Here is an 18,999-nt window from a genome sequence, read left to right on the forward strand (position 1 = left end):
GTTGGCGAGAGAAGATCACTGGAAGCATTTAAAATGGAGATACATAAATTTAAAGAAAGGTCAAGAAGTTGAGGGCATGCTTGAGTTCATACTCTCCACAGAAGTTGCCTGACTCTTGAGTACTTCCCAAACTGTTTATATTTAAGCTTTCAAGGTTATTTTTTGACTTTTTTGATTACTATGTGGGAAACCATGTTCTGAGCAGTGAATGCAATATATCTGAGCAATGCAGATGGATGGCAGTTTCATCTGGAGAGAGTAGTGGTTCCTTAAGATAACTGAAAAAGGGCTGAGATGGAAAAAGTATCTTCCTCATACCCTCCCACCTTCTTACTCTGACTTCTCATCTTTTCTTTCTCCAGTCCTATGAAAGGTCTTGAACTGAAACGTCGACTGTTTACCCTTTTCCGTAGATGCTGCCTGGCCTGCTGAGTTCCTCCAGCATTTTGTGTCTGTTGCATTCTATGCAAAATGATTTGAGAAACTAAAGAGTAATTGCAGAGACAGAAAAGTGAGCCAGAAATTCCAAAGGAAACAATCTCTGAAAGAGGAGAGTAGATGAGAAGCATCTGGTAGTGGTACGAAGTTGGACTGCCAAAAACTATATGGATAATTTAATATGGAGGATGGTAGAATGGAAGAAGAGGACAAAGAGGGCATTTTTGTTCTGGATGAGAGTATAAGGAGAAAGAATGGATGTAATTGACATTGTTTTCAATGGTGAAGGATAAACAACATTGGAGAAAAAAAAGTATAGGTGTGTAAGATGTCTTCAGAAGAACAGAAAACAAAATATGGTAAGGAGGCTTTACAGGAAATAGAATAGGGTGGACTATAGTCAAGGTGGCTGTGGAAGTCTGTGGCTTGCAATGGATAATTATCCGTAATTGATCCATAACTGTAGTTTGGTCCAAGTTTGGATACGACCAACAAAACATTTGATCAGTTGTGAGATAAAATGAGAAATAGTGATACAATTGAGCAAACTTTGGATCAGAAATAGGCCAGTTTGGTGGTGTCCAACTTTAGGTCAGACGTGGTCTAGTTTAGTCTCAGACAGTGCGGAAGACAGACTGCATTTTATGATGGGTGCCGTAGAAGATGCCTTCGGCTTAGACAATAATTAATTAATGGAAATTCCTACTCATTCAGTTCTGGATGCATTGCTGGGCACAATCATAACACAATCAAGATAAAATCAATTTACAGATAAAGAAAAAAGCCAGTTATGCTTATCTTTGTTTATCCATTGAGAAGAAGTTTTAATTTAAAATCTCCTCAGTGGAATCCAATTTAGCTTTAAGTGATTTTGTGAATTTACTTCCTTCCACGACTGTTGCCTTTTAAATATTAATCACTTTGTGTAAATGACTTTAAAATAAGGCTCTAATTTGTCTTTTACTAGCCTTGGCTATATTCCCTGGCCCACTTGATAATTTATTTGGTTTTCTTATGAAATAAGCCTTTTAGTGACATACTTCAAGCCACTAGTATCTCCAAAAGATGAAACTCCCATTCACCTCACTTTTAAACAGTTCACTCCTTATCATTTAACATAGTGACTGGCTACTTGTAATCTAGTGCACTGTAATGTATCAAGAAGGAAGAATGTGTTTTGACTTTATGCTCATTAAAAGTCAAATTAAGATCAATTTGACACAATTTGGATCCTGTAATAGAATAATCTATTTATTATTCATCTAATTATGCTCTTATAATAATATAAAGTTTGGTTTTAATTATTCTTCAGTTACAAGTTTATTTCTCTGCACTAATAAACATTGGCAATCAGACTTCCACTTTTTAAATTAATAAATAAACATTTCTATAGTGCTGAATATCACAAAGTAGAAACAAAACTGTGTGCTTACATCTCATTTCTTCATGGGCAACATTGTATGTCTTGGGTTTAGTTAGAAGTGGCACCCTCAGACAGTGTCACAACCATATGTGGACTCACTTGTTAATTGCTGTATGCTCAATGCGTTTGACATGCAAACTTTGCAATTTTCCTTTGCTATACTTAGGACTGTCAGATCCTAAAGAGAAAAAGAACATTTTGTTGCTGGTTGCTATGTGAAACAAAGTGTTTCAGGTGCCAAGAATTGCTGTTTGATTCTGTTTGCCTCAGAACTGTTGCCTGGTAGCTGGGCATGATATGAAGTGGAAAGAAGATTAAAATAACAGAGATATATAGTTGTCATGTCAGAAGTCATAACTGGAGTTTTTCCAGAGTAATGGGTTGCTAAGCTTGGGAGTTACTTTTCATTTATAAATAGTTTGATTCTAGGAGAAGTAGTTCACTGTACTCTGATGATGAAAGCTTCAGAAACTAGATAAGTTGTACAGTAGCTGCGATATGAATTTACATGAAACTCACATTCAGACTGAATCAGCTTTCTCAGCAAACTCAAATACCTCTCTACACTTTTAAAAGTTTGATAGTTTCAACCAGTACTTTCTCCTCTGTTATAAATGAATCTAATGAATCATGGGACATTTTGCCAGGCAACAATAGTTCCCCTAGATAAGTGGCTGAGCTGTCTTTTCAGTGGCCGCTAATGACTGCTTTGATCATGTACATCTCTGTATATTTCCATTGCACTAGCTTCTATCTCAACAGGTTCCACCTTTAACAGCTTATCCTCAATCATTTCAACGTTACCTGCTTTCATCTTCATAAGCCTAGAACCACAGTAAGTTTCAGAGGAAGTGAAGGTCTGTGGCCGTTGGTTCAATCAGGTCACCTCGGCCAAACTGGTTGGAGAACAGGATGGGGAATCATCTGGGCAAGCCAACAAGTCATCTGACCAGTAGGGGCCTGTATTCAGTGAGAGGTGGGAATGGTGTAGGCACCATGACTGTCTGGATTAATTGAGCCTCTGGTTGCATGGGGCTTCACCAGCAGAAGGGGCAAGGATGAGCTAATAAGAGTCCAGCTGATTTGGGACCCATATCAAGGTAAACAAATGAGAATGTTGCTGTGGTGTGGAGATTAGAGACTCCATTATGGCCTCAGAATGGCAGGAAATTATAGGGCCTACAAGGGATTTGGAAAATGGTTGCTGAAGGATCTAAGGTATGGAAGAGATAGTGGTTGTATTACTAGACTCTGATAGTCCTGGAAAAGACCACAATGATTGCTTTTTGGATAAGTTGAATTTTACATTACAATCACTAGACTAGTACTAGCAGCTGTGACACTTCAATTCAGTTAATAATCTGGAATTAAAACAAAAAAATACAGTCTCTTTGTAACAATGATCATAAAAACATCTGAATATTATAAAAACACAAATTATTCAATAATGTCCTTAAGGGAAATAAATATCTGTCACTTTCACTTGGCCTTGTCATTCATGTTTCTCTATAGCAATATACAAAGGGGATGATGGCAGAAGTTTCTGGGAATAGTTCACAAGGCGCAGGATAGGTATGTCCCACAGAATTCTCAAGTGGCAGGGCTAGGCAACCATGTCTGACAAGGGAAATTAAGGAATGCATAAAAGCCAAGGAAAGGACATAGAAGTGAGCGAAAATGAGTGGGAAGTTGGATGATTGGAAAGCTTTTAAAATCCAACAAAAGGCAACTTAAAAGCTATAAGAATGTTGAATTTTTTGAGGATGTGACCAAACACGTGGATGAAGGTAGAGCAGTAGATGTAGTGTGTATAGATTTCAGCAAGGCATTTGACTAGGTACCCCATGCAAGGCTTACTGAGAAAGTAAGGAGGCATGGGATCCAAGGAGACATTGCTTTGTGGATCCAGAACTGGCTTGCCCACAGAAGTCAAAGAGTGGTTGTAGATAGGTCATATTCTGCATGGAGGTCGGTGACCAGTAGTGTGCCTCAGGGATCTGTTCTGGGACCCCTACTCCGTGATTTTTATAAATGACCTGGATGAGGAAGTGGAGGGATGGGTTAGTAAATTTGCTGATGACACAAAGATTGGAGGTGTTGGGGATAGTTTGGAGGGCTGTCAGAGGTTACAGTGGGACATTGATAGGATGCAAAACTGGGCTGAGAAGTGGCAGATGGAGTTCAATCCAAATAAGTGTGAGGTGGTTCATTTTCGGAGGTAAAATATGATGGCAGAATGGAGTATTAATGGTAAGACTCTTGGCAGTGTGGAGGATCAGAGGGATCTTGGAGTCTGAGTCCTTAGGACACTGAAAGCAGCTGCGTAGGTTGACTCTGTGGTTAAGAAAGCATATGGTGCATTGGCCTTCATCAATTGTGGGATTGAATTTAGAAGCCGAGAGGTAATGTTACAGCTATACAGGACCCTGGTCCGACCCACTTGGAGTACTGTGCTCAATTCTGGTCGCCTCACTACAGGAAGGATGTGGAAACCATAGAAAGGGTGCAGAGGGGATTTACAAGGATGTTGCATGGATTGGGGAGCATGCCTTACGAGAATAGGTTGAGTGAAATCGGCCTTTTTATCTTGGAGTGACGGAGGATGAGGGGTGACCTGATAGAGGTGTATAAGATGATGAGAGTGATTGATGGTGTGGATAGTCAGAGGCTTTTTCCCAGGACTGAAATGGTTAGCACGAGAGGGCACAGTTTTAAGGTGCCTAGAAGTAGGTACAGAGGAGATGTCAAAGAGTGGTAAGTGCATGGAATGGGCTGCCGGCGACAGTGGTGGAGATGGATACGAAAGGGTCTTTTAAGAGACTCCTGGACAGGTACATGGAGCTTAGAAAAACTGAGGGCTATGGGTAACCATATAACCATATAACAATTACAGCACAGAAACAGGCCATCTCAGCACTTCTAGTCCGTGCTGAACACTTACTCTCACCTAGTCCCACCTACCTACACTCAGCCCATAACCCTCCATTCCTTTCCTGTCCATATACCTATCCAATCTTTTTTTAAATGACAATAGCGAACCTACCTCTACCACTTCTACTGGAAGCTTGTTCCACACAGCTACCACTCTCTGAGTAAAGAAGTTCCCCCTCGTGTTACCCCTAAACTTTTGCCCCCTAGCTCTCAACTCATGTCCTTTTGTTTGAATCTCCCCTACTCTAAATGGAAAAAGCCTATCCATGTCAACTCTATCTATCCCCCTAATAATTTTAAATACTTCTATCAACTCCAACCCCCCCCCCCCCACCAGTAGGAGGAGAATTGAAGTTTCTGGAACTTTCTGGGCAAATTTTATTGAAAATGTGGAGTGAAGTTTTGTTTTCCAAATAGAATTGCATTGTTAGTTCAGGATTTCTTTTTTTAAATATGCATTTATGGTCCCTAGGTTATTTCTCAGGTAAGAACATGTTTGGCACAGCTTTGTGGGCCGAAGGGCCTGTATTGTGCTGTCGGTTTTCTATGTTTCTAAGAGAAAAGATGAAATATGAGGGAAAACTAGTCAATAATATAAAGTAGGATACTGAAAGTTTTTTCAGTTATATAAAGAGTAAAAGGGAGGTGAGAGTGGATATTGGACCACTGGAAAATGATGGTAATATAGTAATTGGGGACAAAGAAATGGCAGATGAACGTAATAAGTACTTTGCATCAGTCTTCACCATGGAAGACACTAGCAGTGCGCCGGAGGTCCGTGAGTGGCAGAGAGCAGGAATGGGTGTTATTGTTATTACAAAGAAAAAGTGCTAGGCAAACTCAAAGGTGGATAAGTCACCTGGACCAGATGAACTACATCCCAGAGTCCTGAGAGAGGTTACTGAAGAGAGAACAGTTTCTTTGGTCATGATCTTTCAAGAATCACTTGATTCTGGCATGGTCCCAGAGAACTGGAAAATTGCAAGTGTAACTCCACTCTTTAAGAAGGGAGGAAGGCAAAGGAAAGGAAGTTAGGCCAGTTAGTCTAATTTCAATGGTTTGGGAGAGTGTTGGACTCTATTATTAAGGATGAGGTTTCGGGATACTTGAAGACAAATGATAAAATGAGTCAAAGTCAGCATGGTTTCTGTTAAGGGAAATCTTGCCGAACAAATCTGTTAGAATTCTTCAACAATGCAACCAGCAGGGTGCACAAAGGAGAAGCAATGGATGTCATATACCTGGATTTTCAGAAGGCATTTGATAAGGTGCCACACATGAGGCTGCTTAACAAGATAAAAATCCAGTGGCATTACAGGAGTGCTACTGCCCTGGATAGAGGAATGGCTGAGAGGCAGGAGGCAGTGAGTGGGAATAAAAGGGACCGTTTCTGGTTGGCTGCCAGTGACTCATGGTGTTCCTCAGGGGTTGGTATTGGGACCATTACTTTTCACATTGTTTGTGAATGTTTAGATAATGGAATTAATGGCTTTGTGGTAGAGTTTGTGGATGATCTGAAGGTAAGTGGAGTGGTAGATAATGCTGAGGAACCAATGTAATTGCAGCAGGACTAAGACCAGTTGGAGAAATAGGCAAAAAGTGGCAGATGGAATAACATGTTGGGAAATGTATGATAATGCATTTTGGTAAAAGGAACAATAGTGCAGACTATTATCTAAATAGGGAGAAAATTCAAAATTCAGAGGTGCAGAGCGACTTTGGAGTCCTTGTGCAAGACTCCCAGGTGATTAATTTACAGGTTGAGTGTGTGGTAAAGAAGGCAAATGCAATGTTGGCATTTATTTCAAGGCGAATAGATTATAAAAGCAAGGAGATAATGCTGAGGCTTAATAAGGCACTAGTCAGGACACACTTGGAGCATAGTCAACGGTTTTGGGCCCCGTATCTCCGAAAGGATGTGTTGTCATTGGAGAGAGTCCAGAGGAGGTTCATGAGGATGATTCCAGGAATGAAGGGGTTAACATATGAGAAGCATTTGGTAGCTTTGGGTCTATACTCACTGGAATTTAGAAGAATGTGGTGGGGGGGGGGGGGTGCTCATTTAAACCTACCAAATGTTGAAAGGGCTAGATAAGGTGGATATGGAGAGGATGTTTCCTATGGTGGGGGTATTTAGAACTAGGAGGCACAGCCTCATAACGGAAGGCGACTTTTTAGAACAGAGGTAAGGAGGATTTTTTTTAGCCGGAGAGTAGTGAATCTGTGGAATGCTCTGCTACAGACTGCGGTGGAGGGCAAGTCTGTGGGTATATTTAAAGCAAAAGTCTGTAGTTTCCTGATTGGTCAAAGGAAATGGCGAGAAGGCAGGTGTATGAGGTTGAGTGGGATCTGGGGTCTACCATAATGGAATGGCACAGTAGACTCGATGGGCTGAATGGACTAATTCTGCTCCTATGTCTTATGATCTTATGGTCTAATATGTTTTTTCTTAAAATAATCTCTGAAATTACTTAGCAAGCCACTGTGCACAGGGGCAATGAACATTGACATTGTCAGTGATACTTCCCGTACATTCCAAAAAATGAATTTTAAAAGATGATATCCTTTGTGCATCTGATGTGGAAACCCTGCCAGAACTTCAGGCAAATCTGCAGCTGGAAGCTCCTAGTTAAATTTCCAGCCCAAATTGAAATGGTCAAGTAAAGTTTGTTATCAAACTTTGGTCCAAGGAACATTGTTTCTTAATTACATATAAATGGACAAAATAGATTGAACTTCTAGTTGCTGGTCTCCTCCAGAAATCCTGATTCTTCCCACATGGGATGTGAGAGCGAGGTCTGTGCAAGAGTAGGAATCTTTGAAAAGAACAAGTCTTGTGTGTGAGTTTCACTTATGCCAAGAAAAAGAAATTAAATTTAAACAAACAGCCATTGTGAGAGTGGCTGTAGTGTGAGTGGGCAGGGGATGGGGCTAGATTTGCTCAAGAGGTGGAGGCTAGGGTAAGTTTTTCTTTCTTATGTAATGACTAGAACAGCGAAAATGGCAGTGGTGTGCTTCTCTTGCATGACATGAGAGCTCAAGGTGACCTCCTGTGACCTTGATTACCACACCTGCAAAATGTGCATCCGGCTCCTTTCAGACTACATTAGGGAACCGGAGCTGGATGACCTTCAGGAGAATGGGAAGTTGATACATTGGAGCTACCGGTTGGGGGGTGGGGGGGGGGGGGTGGGCAGGGCTCCTAATTTGTAGGAGGGAGGTAACTGGGTGACTGTCGGGAGAGGGAATAGTCAGCCAGTGCAGAGTACTCCTGTGGCCTTTCCCCTCGATAACATTATACTGCTTTGGTTAATTTTGTGGAGAGACTGTGAGGAAGGGCAGGAATAGCTACTACATGTTCTGGGATTTAGGTGTTTCAAAAGGCACAGGGAGGGAGGTTGAAAGAGGTGGAGGATTGGCATTGCTAATTGGGGATGTTATCACAGCTGCAGAAAAGGAGGACGTTTCAGAGGAATCAGTGTGGGTAGAAGTCAGAAACCAAAAAGAAGCAATCACTTTAATAGGAATATTCTGTGGGTCCCCCATTAGCAACAGGAACACTGAGGAGCAGATGGTATGGGGAAGTATTTAATAGAGATGTTAAGAAGAAGTAATGGTGTGTTGGACTTCGTTAGTCAGGGAATTGAGTTCAAGAGCCATGAGGTAATGTTGCAGTTCTAAAAAATTCTGGTTATGCCACACTTGGAGGATTGTGTTGAGTTCTGGTCACTTCATTGTAGGAAACACGTGGAAGCTTTAGAGTAGGTGCAGAGGGTACTTACCAGGATGTTGCCTGGATTGGGAAGCAAGTCTGATGAAGATCGGTTGAGCAAGCTTAGGGTTTTCTCTTTGGAGTGAAGGAGGCTGAAAGGAGACTTGATAGAGGTATAGTTGTGCTGGACAGTCAGCAACTTTTTCCAGGGATGGCATTCTCTACTATAAGGGAGCATAATTTTAAGGTGACCTGAAGAAAGTATAGGGTGGGTGTCAGAGGTTTCTTTTACACAGAATGGTAAGGACATGCCCAGGGTCGTGGTAGTGAATCTTAGGCACACGAATGAAAGCAAAATGAAGGGTCATGTGAGAGGGAGGGGTTAGATTTTAATTCTCAATTACAATAGAACATAGTGCAGTGCTGCATTGTACTGACTTCGGTTACAATGTTGTGCTCACCTATATAAATCACCACATTCAATACAACCCTTCCCTCCTTCACCGCCTATAACCTTCTGTTTTTCTTACATCCATATGCCTGCCTAAGAGTCTTTTAAGTGTCCCATTTGTGTCAACCACAAACCGTAACAGTACATTGCAGACCCTCAGCATTCTCAGTGTAAAATAACTACCTCTGATATCCCCTCGAAACTTTCCCCCACGTACTTTACCTCTGGTTCTGGCTGTTGCTGCACTGCAAGGAAGGTGCTAGATATCCACTCAGGATGGTACAAAATTAAACTACAAAATACATGCTTATTGATCTTCACTGTCAAGTTTAAATATATCTGGTAATATAGATTGGACATAATATAGTTGTGCAAGACAATAATAAAAAACAGGATTTGACTGCAAACTTCGGGAAGGGTAAGACGAGGGAATGCACACCAGTCCTTGTAGAGAGATCAGATGTGGAGAGAGTGAGCAATTTCAACTTCCTGGGTGTCACTATCTCTGAGGACCTAACCTGGACCCAACATATCGCTGCAGCTACAAAGAAGGCAAGGCACCAGCTATGTTTCTTGAGGAGTTCGAGGAGATTTGGTATATCACCAAAAACACTCGCAAATTTCTACAGCTGTACAATGGAGAGCATTTTCACTGGCTGCATCACTGTCTAGAATGGGGAGGCTAATGCATAGGTTGGAAGTAAGCTGCAGAGAGTTGTAAAATTAGCCAGCTCTGTCATGGGCACTAGCCTCTGCAATATCCAGGTCATCCTCAAGGAGTGGTGCCTCAGAAAGGTAGTGTCCATCATTAAGGACTCGACCATCCAGGACATGCCCTCTTCTCATTGCTACCATCAGGAAGGAGATACAGAAGCCTGAAGGTACACACTCAATGATTCAGGAACAGCTTCTTTTCCTCTGCTATCAGATTTCTAAATGGACATTGAACCCGTGAACATTACTTCACTACTTTTTATTTCCTATTTTTTGCACTACTTATTTAACTCTTTAATAGATATACTATATATACTTACTGTGATTCACAGTTTTCTCATTTCTCTCTATTATCATGTATTGCATGGTACTGCTGCCGCAAAGTTAACAAATTTCACGACATATGCTGGTGATATTAAACCTGATTCTGATCTTATCTTACTTAATATTTATTTCTAGTGTAGTGATGGCACTTTGTGGATTCCTCTATGTTACCAAATCCTGAATCATCTGGAAATACCCTCCATTTGTTATTTTTAACATTCCCTTCAAAGTTTGTCACCTGGACACATTATGGCCATGGGAGGATAAATTTTCCCAGGGTGCTCGAGTCTAATGATCATTCTTTTTATTTTCAGCTTGGAAATTAACTACATAATTGACTATTAATTCCTATTTTGAAAATTTGTCTTTGATTGAAAACCTTTTGTGTGGGGACTGGATTTAGAAGACTTTAAATATACAAAGTCAAACTTGATTTCTGTATAAACCAAAAAGAAAATTCTGGAGACAAAATTTGTCTTCTTGGATAAATTCACAGAGATCTCTGGCATTTTATTTAATCAGGGGTGCCACTGCTTCTTATCTAAAAACTGAATAGCAACAGGAATCAGGCCTGCTCCTTGAAATTAAAGAATATGGGATTAGTAGAGGAAAGTGTTTCTGAGGTAAAAGATCATTGATAATTTTATGACTATGAAGCAGATGCACAGCACTGAATAGATTACTCCTATTTCTATTTTTCAAAGGCAAAACAAAGCAGTTCATTTTTGTGTAGCATGCAGAGGTTTGGTTTTAGTAAATGGTTCCAGCAGTTGTCAGGAACGATAAGTGTCCTAGGTTAGAAAGTAGTTTTTACACAACCAGGTCCTGTGTTCAATGACAGGCTAAACTTAAAAGTAGAAACTACTTGAGATGATGGGGGTGAGAGGAGAAGGGAAGAAGAGACCATCTGCCATGGTATGTTCTTGTCAGATGATCAATTCTTTAATGTGACATTACGAGAAGGTCATCTTGCCCCTCTCACTATTCCTGGCTTTGCAACACCTGTCACATGGTGCTGCAGGCTAATTTCATCACCAGTAGAACAAATGACACCTGGCTCTTAAACATCAGATCAATAAAATCTATGTTCTTGTATTTTGCTTTTGGACAGAGAGCTAGCCCTTTATCACTGCAGAGCAGGTGTTAAATACATCACAGCATTAGATCTGAAATCTGAGCCAAGCACTCCACTGCTAATGTCGTACAGAGGACATCTGAGCGCATAGAGGTTAATTCAGGGCGGACTTTATACATGTCAGAGCACTTGTTCAGTCTAAGACACGCTATTTGCTACATGAACATTTGACTTAGATCTGCTTTTAAATTTGTAACTATTTTCTAAGTGATTTTAAACAAACAGTAAACTTAGATGAAGTTAACTTAGTACTGATTTCACCACTTGAACCACAAATACTTAATTTTCTGCTATTCTCTTTTCTTTAGTCTCAACTGGAAGACCTAAGAACACATTATAGTAAACTGTTTCAGAACTTTAAATCCTTGCCAAATCCCCACCTTTCTTTCCTTACTCTTACTTCTCATATTCAGTACTACAATGCAACTTTACCTGTGCTGGACTGTTTGTAATCCCATTGATTATTCTTGACCTTTGGATTTGTCTATGCCAGGAGTTTGGTAAAGTATTTTAGATTCCTGGTGTGATCTGTCTTTAAAATGCTAAGGACTTGCTATGATTTTTCTGTGAATTACATGAATATTTTTCTTGACCTCCAATTGTGAATTCCATTAAAGGTTCACAGAAAGTTAAATAAAGTTTTGCAGTTTTCAGAGTTGGAAAAGCATCATAAAATCCCATTTGGCTAGCATGCATAATGTTTGACATCCCTCAGGTCTCCAAAATATTAGATATCTCATTTCTTCTTACTCCACAGCTCTCTTCTGGGGAATATCAAACATGGGAAAGAAAAACCAAATTGGAATGATCGCTGCTTCGGCTACTAGAACAGCAAACAAATCTCTTGTAGGGGAATTCCATCCTGTATCCAATCCTGTTACCCAAGACTTTGAAAATACCTGTGAGGCTGGTAGTTAAGATAGTTAAGGTACCATGTGTGGGTCAGTGGGAGGGAAACAGGGGCTTGATTTGCTGTTATTATTTTAGTGCTTGTTGTGTTCTGTGTTGCTCTGCCAAGCATAGTAAGCATGCTATGTTGGTGCCAGAATGCATGGTGACACTTGCAGCCTGTCCCCAGTACATCCCTAAGTGTGCTGGTTATTGACACAAATGACACATTTCACTGTATGTTTCAATGTACATGTGATAAATGAATCTGAACTGGAATGATTTTAACACAATACCCAACAATATTGTTTGGTCTTAGCTGGAAATAGAAGCAATGCCATTAAGTGAAGTTCTTTTGATTCCAACTCAAACAAGAGAAAATCTGCAGATGCTAGAAGTCCAAAAAACACACACAAAATGTTGGAGGAACTCAGCAGGCCAGGCAGCATCTCTGGAAAATAATAGAGTCAATGTTTTGAGCTGAGATCCTTTAGTAGGACTGCTAAAGTGTCTTGGGCTGAAAAATTGTCTGTACTCCAGCATTTTGTGTGTGTTCTGTTGATTCTAAATATTGTTCTGAAATAACTTGCACCACCTCAAGTATCAGAGTGAGAAAAATGTAGCCGGTTGCACTGCTTACGTTATCTACATTTCTACATACCTTCAAGGCAGGTTATTTCTCAGTTTTACAGGTCATATAAAATTTTGACTATATCTCTTGAATGAAACTTTATGCAACAGTACATAATTGATATTATAGCCAGATATATGTGCATATGGATAGAGAGAAGGAGATAAAGCTGAAAGATACAGGCTTGGAATCAGATGATGCACAATGAAGAAGAGCTGGAAAGGGATTAAAATAATTAGAGGACAAGTTACCCTTGCAGGACAAATGTAGCTACAAGTTGGATTTGGAGAGAGGGTTATTACATTCTATGATATAATACCGAGCTGAAAAGCAGAGAGGGGCCAGAACTAATTCTTGGCTGTGCTCAATTATGTGATCTCAAACACTGGGAATGTTCCAGTATCCCAAGGTTAAAGGTGGAGAAGGGGGAAGTCAACCAATGTTCCTGTTTCAAACTATGCTATGTTCAACATTCTTGTTTAATTTGAGTATGACAGTTTGCAAATGTTGGCTGAAAACAGAAACAAGTTAGGCGCAAGAAACTGGTTATAACACCGTATTCAAATAAAAGATTGATAGTTCTTGGACAAGGCATTGGAAGGCACAACATTCTATGCTATCTTTTAGGGAAAAAAATTGGAAATAATAAAGGTTAACTGGAACTTTTAATTTCAATTTATTTATCATGTTTCTTAACATATTGGATATGAATTTGAATGTTGAACAGTAAACTGCCACTCTAGCATTTCAGAAAATATTAATTAAATAATATGCACTCACTTTTAAGAAGTATTTTAACAGAAAATGAGCTTTCACAATGATTTTCTCTGGGAAATTTTGGGACATTGAGCAATTTAGGTTTTATTCTGAGGAATAGGCAGGCATGCAATGAACATACTTCTCAATCGTTGTGGGAGGAGACAGATAGGTAGTGTCAATTCTCAGGACTGTGGGAATCATGGGTCTTGGGAGAGATGGCATTTAGGTTCTGTATGATTAGTTGGTTAATTATGAGGCTCCATGATGGTGGTTTGGTCTGAGGCAGTTGTGGGTATTAGGTGAGATTTGAGTCTTGGTTGGAGAAATTGCAATTCAATTGTGAGGATAGGATTAATATGAATCAAACTGATATGTATGAAGGTTTGTGATGTAAATGAGTCCAATTGTTTGGATTTTTGTGGCAGGGATTGAATGGTAATGATCATAGTATCAGGTCTCAACTATGAACACTGATTGTCCCAATCTCTCCATAGATGCTGCCTGACCTGCAGATTATGTAGTATATAGTCTACAGTTAAGTTGTTGTCAAATGCATAAGTACATGTATACATAGATGCAATGAAAAGCTCACTCATAGCGGCAGCTCAGGCACATAGCATCTTCACAAGAATAACATAAATTAACTGGAAGTTACACACATTTCTTAGAAGAAAGAATAAAACTGGAGCAAAAAGAAAAGGAAGTCCATTATAATGCAAAGTGGCCAGAGTAGTCATAATGTTACTAAACTGTATTTTAGCATTTTGATGGGGCAGCTGTAGCTGTAATTCTTAGTGGAGGAGGTAGTTGACTTCCAGTCTCAGAGACTGGAATATTTGGGAATATGTGAGCAATGGGAGATGCTTTGAGGAGGAGGAGGGGTGGCAAATGAAACTGATCTTTGATTAGGACCAGAATTTGGATATTAAGCTTAAAGATAGGCGAGAGTAGACATCAGACTGCTGGAAAATGATGCTGGAGAGGTAGTACTGGGGGACAAGGAAATGGCAGCCAAAATGAATGTGTATTTTGCATCAGTCTTCACTGTGGAAGACACCAGCAGTGTGCCAGAAGTTCGAGAGTGGCAGGGTGCAGAAGTGAGTGAAATTGCCATTACGAGGGAGAAGATGCTTGTGAAAATGATAGGTCTCAAGGTAAATAAATCACCTGGACGAGATGGTTTACACCCCAGGATTCTGAAAGAGGTGGCTGAAGATATCATGGAGGCGTTAGTAATGATAGTTCAAGAATCACTAGATTCTGGCATGGTTCTAGGGGACTGGAAAATTGCAAATGTCACTCCACTCTTCAGGAAGGGAGAGAGGCAGTAAAAAGGAAATTATAGGCCAGTTAGTCTGACCTCAGTGGTTGGGAAGGTGTTGGAGACATTTGTTAAAGATGAAGTTTTGGGATACTTGGAGGCATATGTTTAAATTGGCCATAGTCAACATGGTTTCCTTAAGGGGAAGTCTTGCCTGACAAATCTGTTGGAATTCTTTGATGAATTGGGTATATTTAAGGCAGAGTTGATAGATTCTTGATTAATCGGGGCATGAAGTGTTAATGGAGAGAAGGCAGGAAATTAGGGCTGAGAGGAAAATGGATTAACAATAATGAAATGTGGAGCATTCTCGATGAGTCAAATCACCTAATTCTGCTCCTATATCTTGGTTTTATGGTCTCATGGCATGGGATCAGTAGTAAAAAGAGTGGTTCAGATTAGAATCAGAATCAGATTTAATATTACCAGCATATGTTGTGAAATTTGTTAACTTGCAGCAGTAGTAGAATGAAATACATGATAAATAAATATAGAGAAAAAACTGAGTTACGTTAAGTATATATGTCTATTAAATAGTTAAGTTAATATAAGTAGTGCAAAATAACAGAAATAAAAAAGGAGTGAGTTCGTGTTCATGGGTTCAATCTCCATTTAGAAATCGGATGGCAGAGGGGAAGAAGTTGCTCCTGAATTGCTGAGGTTTATAAATAAGCTATTTTTTTTTATTTCTTATATAATCTTCATGTAGTTTATTTCTTTGGAATAGCTAAGATTTGAAATTAGACTAGTACATACTCTGCGATGAATGAATGGCACCTCAATCTATTTTATAGGTGAGATCTATGGTGTTTATTTCAATAACTGAGGAAGCTGTTAGCAAAGATCTTGCAAAAGCACTACAAAGGCCTTTAAGATCATGTTGAAGATTTTGGGAAAACATGGTTTAATGCCCTAGGCACAATCCATGATTAGCCAGTTGGATGGAGTAGTGGGATAAACTTAATATATGGAATGAACAGGAGAGGTGTATAAAGATAAAAAAAACAACCTTAAATGGCATTTGCACAATTCATCTGCACCACAAGTGGAGCTGAACTGCTAGTTGTTTACTGATCCAAAGTGAGATTGTGATTGTGAATCCCAAACTAAAGAACACATAGATTCACCCTCCCATTAAACTCCATTTCAAGAAGCACCTTCTTTCTCCGCATGGCATTGTAAATATTCATTGAGTGAACTGATAGACTTGATATCCAAATGTAAAATCTTTCACATCAAGAAGAAGCCTTGAATATGTTTGTAGGATTTGATAATGGATCATTAAAAACGTTTTGGAGTCTCTCTATTGTAGTCTGCATAAAGAAGGAGATCTTCACTACAGAATAGGAGCCATGGAGTCCAGCATTATAACCTGGCTTTCTGGACAGGTTGTCAGGAAGGCCATAAGGAAGGATGGATATGGTCAAAAAAACATGAGTCATAATATAGGCAACACGAGTGAATCTGCAGATGCTGGAAATAAATAAAAACACAAAATGCTGGCAGAACTCAGCAGGCCAGATAGCATCTATGGGAGGAGGTAGTGACGACGTTCCGGGCCAAAACCCGTCATCAGGAGACCTCGGCCCAAAACGTCATCACTACCTCCTCCCATAGATGCTGTCTGGTCTGCTGAGTTCTGCCAGCATTTTGTGTTTTTATTAGTCATAATATATACCATTTTAAATCTATCTATAAAAATGGAGAAGATGCAATCTAAAGTAAACTTAATTGAGGAAACAGTTGTCATTAGAGTGAGAGTGGATATGACCCAGATAAATAGAAAGCAGAAATTGACAGGCAAAATGGACGAATGAGATGCCTACAAGAAGAGATGGTTGTGGTGCATTCGAGGTACATTGCAACGAGTACACAGGGCCCTGCATGAGCACTGCATACACAGGGCACTTATTATTATTAAAGATCCCACCCATCCATCCAGCATCCTCTTTGACTTTCTACCATCAGGCAGAAGACTAAAATGCATAAAAACAAGAATGGACAGGATGAGAAACAGTTTCTTCCCCCAGGCCATTAGGCTTCTGAACTCCCGGCCACATCGTATTTGAAATGTCACTGGTTAATTTGTTCTGTACTTTACAATATTTAGCATCAATGCACTTTTGTTTTGTTATCTATTTATCCTTGCCTTCTTAAGTTATCGTGTGTTATGTATGTTATGTGTTTTACACCCTGGTTCGAAAATACGTTATCTCCTTTCTATATACATTATATATATATATATATATATATGTTATATACATGTACAGTATGTGGTTAAATGATAATAAACTTCATTTGACTTGGAATGATCAAGGTAGGCCAAAACTCCAGCAGTACAGAGATAGGTAAAGCCGAAAAGGCAGTATGGATGAGCCTCAGGTTGTAAATAATTGAGAACCAGGCTGACTACAAAAGAATAAGAGGGTAATTAAAAATGTACAAAGATGTACACAAAGTTGTTTGAAATGTGACCTTTTAAATATTGAAATTGAACCAGTATCCACCACTTCCTCTAGCAGTTCATTCCACACTCACACCGCAATCCGAGTGAAAAGTTCACCTTCAGGTTCCCCCTAGATATTTCTCCTTTCACCCTTAACCTCTCACCTTTAGTTCTAGTTTCACGCTACCTCAGTAGAAAAAGCCTGCTTGTCTTTTCCCATCTATATCCCTCATAATTTTGTATACCTCTATCAAATCCATTTTCTTAGGGTTAAAGTCATAAAGGAATAAAGTCATAACCTATTCATAACTCATTCCCTATAACTCAAGATCTGGCGACACCCTTGTAAATTTTCTCTGTACTCTTTCAATCTTATTGACATCTTTCCTGCAGATAGGTGACTAGAACTGCAAACAATATTCCAAATTTCATTTCATTAACGTCTTATACAACTTAAATAGGACAGTGAGCCATTTCTGGTACTGTTAATGTTTCCCTGTGCTGCGCATTTCACATGCATTTAGAATAATATTTTACTAACTTATTTGTGGTGATGTTTTGTTTTATGTGTTGTGTGTGATATATATATATATATAGTGGGTGAACTGTGGTCTGGAGGAACGTTGTTTCCTTTGGTTGTATCAGAGGAACATAAATTTAAACTTGAACTTAAACATTACATCACAACTTCTGTACTTTCTTGAGATAACTTTGAGATGATAATGAGTCAGTGGAAGAAATGGCTTATATTAGATTGACTTAAATTGATAAAGGTTAATTTACTGAAAAATTGGAGGCCTGGCATAATAACAGTTCTAACTTCAGATTCCACTGTAATTGTTCATAATTCAAATTTTGTAAATTAATTAAATTTGAAACTATTAAGAGCTGGTATATGTAAAGGAGGCTAATTTAAAATTGTAAAAATCAAAAATTCGGAGAGAGAAATCTGTCTTCCTTACTGAGTCAAACCAGAAAGAGACTAACCTTAATAAGATCAATCTTAACTTTGAACTGTCCTTACAAAGCATTCAGAATTTAAGAAGGCTGTTGTCTAAAGCTAGTTGCAGTCTTTCTCATGCCAGATTTGCACAACTATATGAATTTAAATAAAAACAAATAGAAAATGAAACTCAGTTTTCATCTGTTGGTTTGAAATATAAAGCTTTGAAAGATGGTGTTTGAATTACTGTTAATATTTTAAATAGGATTTTTTCAAAATAAAGTAAAATGACAACAAATATAAAGAAGGAATAATAGTGTGGCTATATACAGTGTATCAGTTACAGATAGGGGCAGAGAAATGACAGCTGAAATTTAATCCAGCAAGTGTATGGTATCACAGTTTGGGAAGTCAGATGTAAGGGGATGTATACAGTAAATGGTAAGGCCCATAATAGCATTGATGTACAGTAGGATCTTGGGATCCAAGTCCATAGCTCCCTGAGAGTGGCCACACAAGTAGATAGGGTGGTGAAGGATGCATGTGGCATGCTTGTCTTCATTGGTTGGGAAAATGACGTAACAGTAAGGGCAACCCACTCTGGTTCCCTCCCTGCTCTGGAGCTTTTCATCTTGAATTGCTGACGAGACATCAACCGTCTCAACTTCTCCTCGAACCTTCTCCTTCACTCTCTCTGCACCAACCCCAACCTTACCATCAAACCAGCAGACAAAGGGGGTGCTGTTGTAGTGTGGCATACTGACTTCTTCCTTGCTGAGGCCAGGCGGCAACTCTCAGACCCCTCCTCAAACCTACCCCTCGAAGAGGACCCTGCTCCAAACCATTAGAAAACTGTCTCCGACACCATCACAGACCTCATCAA

The 18,999-nt window shown here is 39.4% G+C and overlaps 2 protein-coding genes across 8 annotated transcripts in view; one reads left to right on the plus strand and one right to left on the minus strand.

Moving 5' to 3' along the window:
• Positions 1-18,999, plus strand: part of cmss1 (cms1 ribosomal small subunit homolog) — a 290,453-nt gene that overhangs the window by 200,650 nt on the left and 70,804 nt on the right. For 2 of the 7 annotated variants that reach the window (XM_073045151.1, XM_073045154.1), the window contains one exon: positions 11,886-12,029. The exons of the other annotated variants lie outside the window; for them this stretch is intronic. The gene's annotated coding sequence lies outside the window, so the exon portion shown is untranslated. The remainder of the gene's footprint in view (positions 1-11,885; positions 12,030-18,999) is intronic. 7 annotated transcript variants of the gene reach the window in all.
• Positions 1-18,999, minus strand: part of filip1l (filamin A interacting protein 1-like) — a 216,541-nt gene that overhangs the window by 189,151 nt on the left and 8,391 nt on the right. The gene's annotated exons all lie outside the window — the stretch shown is intronic.

This window comes from Hemitrygon akajei, chromosome 5, assembly GCF_048418815.1.
Source record: "Hemitrygon akajei chromosome 5, sHemAka1.3, whole genome shotgun sequence".
Lineage (NCBI taxonomy): Eukaryota > Metazoa > Chordata > Chondrichthyes > Myliobatiformes > Dasyatidae > Hemitrygon > Hemitrygon akajei.